Raw genomic sequence first — 6,862 nt, 5'->3', positions numbered from 1 at the left:
TGTAAGTCCTCCACTCAAATTAGAAAGCAGAAGAACTTTGGGCTTCTACATCTGCTGCCAAATACACATGTGCTGGGGTCTAATGCAGTGGCAGAAATGGCAACTGCAGAATGAGAAGTTTCTGGGTCTGACGAAAGTGTCTCTTGCGGCCATGGTCCGTAACATGCTCATCATTCTAGCTTTCATGCAGATTATTATGCAAATTGTGAGCGTCATGGAAGTGGGACATTCAAATACACTTCCTGACGATTAACGCATTTCCAAGCTGCCTACAATATTAATTCAATTTGCATGCAACCTGGATTTATTACTGTCTCATTGACCATCTCTAGTCTCTAAGAGTTATCATTTAACTCTGTCCAACCTTAACAAACTCCAAGTTAACGCTTGAAATGCTTTCATGGACTACATGAGAGAAACTATTTAAAATGGTCAGAAAAGGTGAACAGAGCGTGGGGGTATAGCTCAGTGGTAGAGCATTCGACTGCAGATCGAGAGGTCCTTGGTTCAAAAATTCGAGTGCCCCCTTGACATGATCTAGCTCTTTGCTCTTTCTCTAAACTCTTTACATAAACCAATACTCTCAAGGCAGTAATAAAGAGAACTACGTTAATCAAAATATCCTGTTATGCTGCAGAATCGTAGTAACTTGGTGAAAGTTCACATGCTCCCTCCAAGCAACCACATTTCTGAAGTGTTCTTTTCTTTACATATTCAAAGTAAATTTGTTTTTTCTTTCCATACGTATTTTAAAGGATCCTGCAAAAGAACAGCAAAAGCTACAAAATGTCTACAATGTAAGTCCTCCACTCAAATTAGCAAACCAGAAGAACTTTGGGCTTCTACATCTGCTGCCAAATACACATGTGCTGGGGTCTAATGCACTTCCTGACGATTAACGCATTTCCAAGCTGCCTACAATATTAATTCAATTTGCATGCAACCTGGATTTATTACTGTCTCATTGACCATCTCTAGTCTCTAAGAGTTATCATTTAACTCTGTCCAACCTTAACAAACTCCAAGTTAACGCTTGAAATGTTTTCATGGACTACATGAGAGAAACTATTTAAAATGGTCAGAAAAGCGGAACAGAGCGTGGGGGTATAGCTCAGTGGTAGAGCATTCGACTGCAGATCGAGAGGTCCTTGGTTCAAATCCGAGTGCCCCCTTGATATGATCTAGCTCTTTGCTCTTTCTCTAATCTCTTTGCATAAACCAATACTCTCAAGGCAGTAATAAAGAGAACTACAATAATCAAAATATCCCGTTATGCTGCAGAATCGTAGTAACTTGGTGAAAGTTCACATGCTCCCTCCAAGCAACCACATATCTGAAGTTTTCTTTTCTTTACATATCCAAAGTAAATTTGGTTTTTCTTTCCATACGTATTTTAAAGGATCCTGCAAAAGAACAGCAAAAGCTACAAAATGTCTACAATGTAAGTCCTCCACTCAAATTAGCAAAGCAGAAGAACTTTGGGCTTCTACATCTGCTGCCAAATACACATGTGCTGGGGTCTAATGCACTTCCTGACGATTAACGCATTTCCAAGCTGCCTACAATATTAATTCAATTTGCATGCAACCTGGATTTATTACTGTCTCATTGACCATCTCTAGTCTCTAAGAGTTATCATTTAACTCTGTCCAACCTTAACAAACTCCAAGTTAACGCTTGAAATGCTTTCATGGACTACATGAGAGAAACTATTTAAAATGGTCAGAAAAGCTGAACAGAGCGTGGGGGTATAGCTCAGTGGTAGAACATTCGACTGCAGATCGAGAGGTCCTTGGTTCAAATCCGAGTGCCCCCTTGACATGATCTAGCTCTTTGCTCTTTCTCTAAACTCTTTACATAAACCAAAACTCTCAAGGCAGTAATAAAGAGAACTACGTTAATCAAAATATCCCGTTATGCTGCAGAATCGTAGTAACTTGGTGAAAGTTCACATGCTCCCTCCAAGCAACCACATTTCTGAAGTGTTCTTTTCTTTACATACCCAAAGTAAATTTGTTTTTTTTTTCGATACGTATTTTAAAGGATCCTGCAAATGAACAGCAAAAGCTACAAAATGTCTACAATGTAAGTCCTCCACTCAAATTAGCAAAGCAGAAGAACTTTGGGCTTCTACATCTGCTGCCAAATACACATGTGCTGGGGTCTAATGCAGTGGCAGAAATGGCAACTGCAGAATGAGAAGTTTCTGGGTCTGACGAAAGAGTCTCTTGCGGCCATGGTCCGTAACATGCTAATCATTCTATCTTTCATGCAGATTATTATGCAAATTGTGAGCGTCATGGAAGTGGGACATTCAAATACACTTCCTGACGATTAACGCATTTCCAAGCTGCCTACAATATTAATTCAATTTGCATGCAACCTGGATTTATTACTGTCTCATTGACCATCTCTAGTCTCTAAGAGTTATCATTTAACTCTGTCCAACCTTAACAAACTCCAAGTTAACGCTTGAAATGTTTTCATGGACTACATGAGAGAAACTATTTAAAATGGTTAGAAAAGCTGAACAGAGCGTGGGGGTATAGCTCAGTGGTAGAGCATTCGACTGCAGATCAAGAGGTCCTTGGTTCAAATCCGAGTGCCCCCTTGATATGATCTAGTTCTTTGCTCTTTCTCTAATCTCTTTACTTAAACCAATACTCTCAAGGCAGTAATAAAGAGAACTACAATAATCAAAATATCCCGTTATGCTGCAGAATCGTAGTAACTTGGTGAAAGTTCACATGCTCCCTCCAAGCAACCACATATCTGAAGTGTTCTTTTCTTTACATATCCAAAGTAAATTTGGTTTTTCTTTCCATACGTATTTTAAAGGATCCTGCAAAAGAACAGCAAAAGCTACAAAATGTCTACAATGTAAGTCCTCCACTCAAATTAGCAAAACAGAAGAACTTTTGGCTTCTACATCTGCTGCCAAATACACATGTGCTGGGGTCTAATGCAGTGGCAGAAATGGCAACTGCAGAATGAGAAGTTTCTGGGTCTGACGAAAGAGTCTCTTGCGGCCATGGTCCGTAACATGCTCATCATTCTATCTTTTATGCAGATTATTATGCAAATTGTGAGCGTCATGGAAGTGGGACATTCAAATACACTTCCTGACGATTAACGCATTTCCAAGCTGCCTACAATATTAATTCAATTTGCATGCAACCTGGATTTATTACTGTCTCATTGACCATCTCTAGTCTCTAAGCGTTATCATTTAACTCTGTCCAACCTTAACAAACTCCAAGTTAACGCTTGAAATGCTTTCATGGACTACATGAGAGAAACTATTTAAAATGGTCAGAAAAGGTGAACAGAGCGTGGGGGTATAGCTCAGTGGTAGAGCATTCGACTGCAGTTTGAGAGGTCCTTGGTTCAAATCCGAGTGCCCCCTTGACATGATCTAGCTCTTTGCTCTTTCTCTAAACTCTTTACATAAACCAATACTCTCAAGGCAGTAATAAAGAGAACTACGTTAATCAAAATATCCCGTTATGCTGCAGAATCGTAGTAACTTGGTGAAAGTTCACATGCTCCCTCCAAGCAACCACATTTCTGAAGTGTTCTTTTCTTTACATATTCAAAGTAAATTTGTTTTTTCTTTCCATACGTATTTTAAAGGATCCTGCAAAAGAACAGCAAAAGCTACAAAATGTCTACAATGTAAGTCCTCCACTCAAATTAGCAAAGCAGAAGAACTTTGGGCTTCTACATCTGCTGCCAAATACACATGTGCTGGGGTCTAATGCACTTCCTGATGATTAACGCATTTCCAAGCTGCCTACAATATTAATTCAATTTGCATGCAACCTGGATTTATTACTGTCTCATTGACCATCTCTAGTCTCTAAGAGTTATCATTTAACTCTGTCCAACCTTAACAAACTCCAAGTTAACGCTTGAAATGTTTTCATGGACTACATGAGAGAAACTATTTAAAATGGTCAGAAAAGCTGAACAGAGCGTGGGGGTATAGCTCAGTGGTAGAGCATTCGACTGCAGTTTGAGAGGTCCTTGGTTCAAATCCGAGTGCCCCCTTGACATGATCTAGCTCTTTGCTCTTTCTCTAATCTCTTTACATAAACCAATACTCTCAAGGCAGTAATAAAGAGAACTACAATAATCAAAATATCCCGTTATGCTGCAGAATCGTAGTAACTTGGTGAAAGTTCACATGCTCCCTCCAAGCAACAACATATCTGATGTGTTCTTTTCTTTACATATCCAAAGTAAATTTGGTTTTTCTTTCCATACGTATTTTAAAGGATCCTGCAAAAGAACAGCAAAAGCTACAAAATGTCTACAATGTAAGTCCTCCATTCAAATTAGCAAAGCAGAAGAACTTTGGGCTTCTACATCTGCTGCCAAATACACATGTGCTGGGGTCTAATGCACTTCCTGACGATTAACGCATTTCCAAGCTGCCTACAATATTAATTCAATTTGCATGCAACCTGGATTTATTACTGTCTCGTTGACCATCTCTAGTCTCTAAGAGTTATCATTTAACTCTGTCCAACCTTAACAAACTCCAAGTTAACGCTTGAAATGCTTTCATGGACTACATGAGAGAAACTATTTAAAATGGTCAGAAAAGCTGAACAGAGCGTGGGGGTATAGCTCAGTGGTAGAGCATTCGACTGCAGATCGAAAAGTCCTTGGTTCAAATCCGAGTCCCCACTTGACATGATCTAGCTCTTTGCTCTTTCTCTAAACTCTTTACATAAACCAATACTCTCAAGGCAGTAATAAAGAGAACTACGTTAATCAAAATATCCCGTTATGCTGCAGAATCGTAGTAACTTGGTGAAAGTTCACATGCTCCCTCCAAGCAACCACATTTCTGAAGTGTTCTTTTCTTTACATATTCAAAGTAAATTTGTTTTTTCTTTCCATACGTATTTTAAAGGATCCTGCAAAAGAACAGCAAAAGCTACAAAATGTCTACAATGTAAGTCCTCCACTCAAATTAGCAAAGTAGAAGAACTTTGGGCTTCTACATCTGCTGCCAAATACACATGTGCTGGGGTCTAATGCACTTCCTGACGATTAACGCATTTCCAAGCTGCCTACAATATTAATTCAATTTGCATGCAACCTGGATTTATTACTGTCTCATTGACCATCTCTAGTCTCTAAGAGTTATCATTTAACTGTGTCCAACCTTAACAAACTCCAAGTTAACGCTTGAAATGTTTTCATGGACTACATGAGAGAAACTATTTAAAATGGTCAGAAAAGCTGAACAGAGCGTGGGGGTATAGCTCAGTGGTAGAGCATTCGACTGCAGATCGAGAGGTCCTTGGTTCAAATCCGAGTGCCCCCTTGATATGATCTAGCTCTTTGCTCTTTCTCTAATCTCTTTACATAAACCAATACTCTCAAGGCAGTAATAAAGAGAACTACAATAATCAAAATATCCCGCTATGCTGCAGAATCGTAGTAACTTGGTGAAAGTTCACATGCTCCCTCCAAGCAACCACATATCTGAAGTGTTCTTTTCTTTACATATCCAAAGTAAATTTGGTTTTTCTTTCCATACGTATTTTAAAGGATCCTGCAAAAGAACAGCAAAAGCTACAAAATGTCTACAATGTAAGTCCTCCACTCAAATTAGCAAAACAGAAGAACTTTTGGCTTCTACATCTGCTGCCAAATACACATGTGCTGGGGTCTAATGCAGTGGCAGAAATGGCAACTGCAGAATGAGAAGTTTCTGGGTCTGACGAAAGAGTCTCTTGCGGCCATGGTCCGTAACATGCTCATCATTCTATCTTTCATGCAAATTATTATGCAAATTGTGAGCGTCATGGAAGTGGGACATTCAAATACACTTCCTGACGATTAACGCATTTCCAAGCTGCCTACAATATTAATTCAATTTGCATGCAACCTGGATTTATTACTGTCTCATTGACCATCTCTAGTCTCTAAGAGTTATCATTTAACTCTGTCCAACCTTAACAAACTCCAAGTTAACGCTTGAAATGCTTTCATGGACTACATGAGAGAAACTATTTAAAATGGTCAGAAAAGGTGAACAGAGCGTGGGGGTATAGCTCAGTGGTAGAGCATTCGACTGCAGATCGAGAGGTCCTTGGTTCAAAAATTCGAGTGCCCCCTTGACATGATCTAGCTCTTTGCTCTTTCTCTAAACTCTTTACATAAACCAATACTCTCAAGGCAGTAATAAAGAGAACTACGTTAATCAAAATATCCTGTTATGCTGCAGAATCGTAGTAACTTGGTGAAAGTTCACATGCTCCCTCCAAGCAACCACATTTCTGAAGTGTTCTTTTCTTTACATATTCAAAGTAAATTTGTTTTTTCTTTCCATACGTATTTTAAAGGATCCTGCAAAAGAACAGCAAAAGCTACAAAATGTCTACAATGTAAGTCCTCCACTCAAATTAGCAAACCAGAAGAACTTTGGGCTTCTACATCTGCTGCCAAATACACATGTGCTGGGGTCTAATGCACTTCCTGACGATTAACGCATTTCCAAGCTGCCTACAATATTAATTCAATTTGCATGCAACCTGGATTTATTACTGTCTCATTGACCATCTCTAGTCTCTAAGAGTTATCATTTAACTCTGTCCAACCTTAACAAACTCCAAGTTAACGCTTGAAATGTTTTCATGGACTACATGAGAGAAACTATTTAAAATGGTCAGAAAAGCGGAACAGAGTGTGGGGGTATAGCTCAGTGGTAGAGCATTCGACTGCAGATCGAGAGGTCCTTGGTTCAAATCCGAGTGCCCCCTTGATATGATCTAGCTCTTTGCTCTTTCTCTAATCTCTTTGCATAAACCAATACTCTCAAGGCAGTAATAAAGAGAACTACAAT

At 39.2% G+C, this 6,862-nt stretch overlaps 10 non-coding genes across 10 annotated transcripts; all 10 read left to right on the top strand.

The window, feature by feature from the left end:
* The first annotated feature begins 454 nt into the window (after positions 1-454).
* TRNAC-GCA (transfer RNA cysteine (anticodon GCA)) lies at positions 455-528 on the top strand. Its single transcript has one exon. It is a non-coding gene; the product is annotated as a tRNA-Cys (tRNA).
* Positions 529-1,100: 572 nt separating this feature from the next.
* On the top strand, positions 1,101-1,172 carry TRNAC-GCA (transfer RNA cysteine (anticodon GCA)). Its single transcript has one exon. It is a non-coding gene; the product is annotated as a tRNA-Cys (tRNA).
* Positions 1,173-1,744: 572 nt separating this feature from the next.
* TRNAC-GCA (transfer RNA cysteine (anticodon GCA)) lies at positions 1,745-1,816 on the top strand. The gene has a single exon. It is a non-coding gene; the product is annotated as a tRNA-Cys (tRNA).
* A 723-nt stretch (positions 1,817-2,539) lies between these two features.
* TRNAC-GCA (transfer RNA cysteine (anticodon GCA)) lies at positions 2,540-2,611 on the top strand. Its single transcript has one exon. It is a non-coding gene; the product is annotated as a tRNA-Cys (tRNA).
* A 723-nt stretch (positions 2,612-3,334) lies between these two features.
* TRNAC-GCA (transfer RNA cysteine (anticodon GCA)) lies at positions 3,335-3,406 on the top strand. The gene has a single exon. It is a non-coding gene; the product is annotated as a tRNA-Cys (tRNA).
* Positions 3,407-3,978: 572 nt separating this feature from the next.
* TRNAC-GCA (transfer RNA cysteine (anticodon GCA)) lies at positions 3,979-4,050 on the top strand. The gene has a single exon. It is a non-coding gene; the product is annotated as a tRNA-Cys (tRNA).
* A 570-nt stretch (positions 4,051-4,620) lies between these two features.
* TRNAC-GCA (transfer RNA cysteine (anticodon GCA)) lies at positions 4,621-4,694 on the top strand. Its single transcript has one exon. It is a non-coding gene; the product is annotated as a tRNA-Cys (tRNA).
* A 572-nt stretch (positions 4,695-5,266) lies between these two features.
* TRNAC-GCA (transfer RNA cysteine (anticodon GCA)) lies at positions 5,267-5,338 on the top strand. The gene has a single exon. It is a non-coding gene; the product is annotated as a tRNA-Cys (tRNA).
* Positions 5,339-6,061: 723 nt separating this feature from the next.
* TRNAC-GCA (transfer RNA cysteine (anticodon GCA)) lies at positions 6,062-6,135 on the top strand. The gene has a single exon. It is a non-coding gene; the product is annotated as a tRNA-Cys (tRNA).
* Positions 6,136-6,707: 572 nt separating this feature from the next.
* On the top strand, positions 6,708-6,779 carry TRNAC-GCA (transfer RNA cysteine (anticodon GCA)). Its single transcript has one exon. It is a non-coding gene; the product is annotated as a tRNA-Cys (tRNA).
* The last annotated feature ends 83 nt before the right edge of the window (positions 6,780-6,862 follow it).

Source organism: Hyperolius riggenbachi, chromosome 7 (genome assembly GCF_040937935.1).
Source record: "Hyperolius riggenbachi isolate aHypRig1 chromosome 7, aHypRig1.pri, whole genome shotgun sequence".
In the NCBI taxonomy this organism is placed as follows: Eukaryota; Metazoa; Chordata; class Amphibia; order Anura; family Hyperoliidae; genus Hyperolius; species Hyperolius riggenbachi.
Note: the sequence above shows the minus strand (reverse complement) of the source record. Positions and strands in the feature narration are given on the sequence as shown.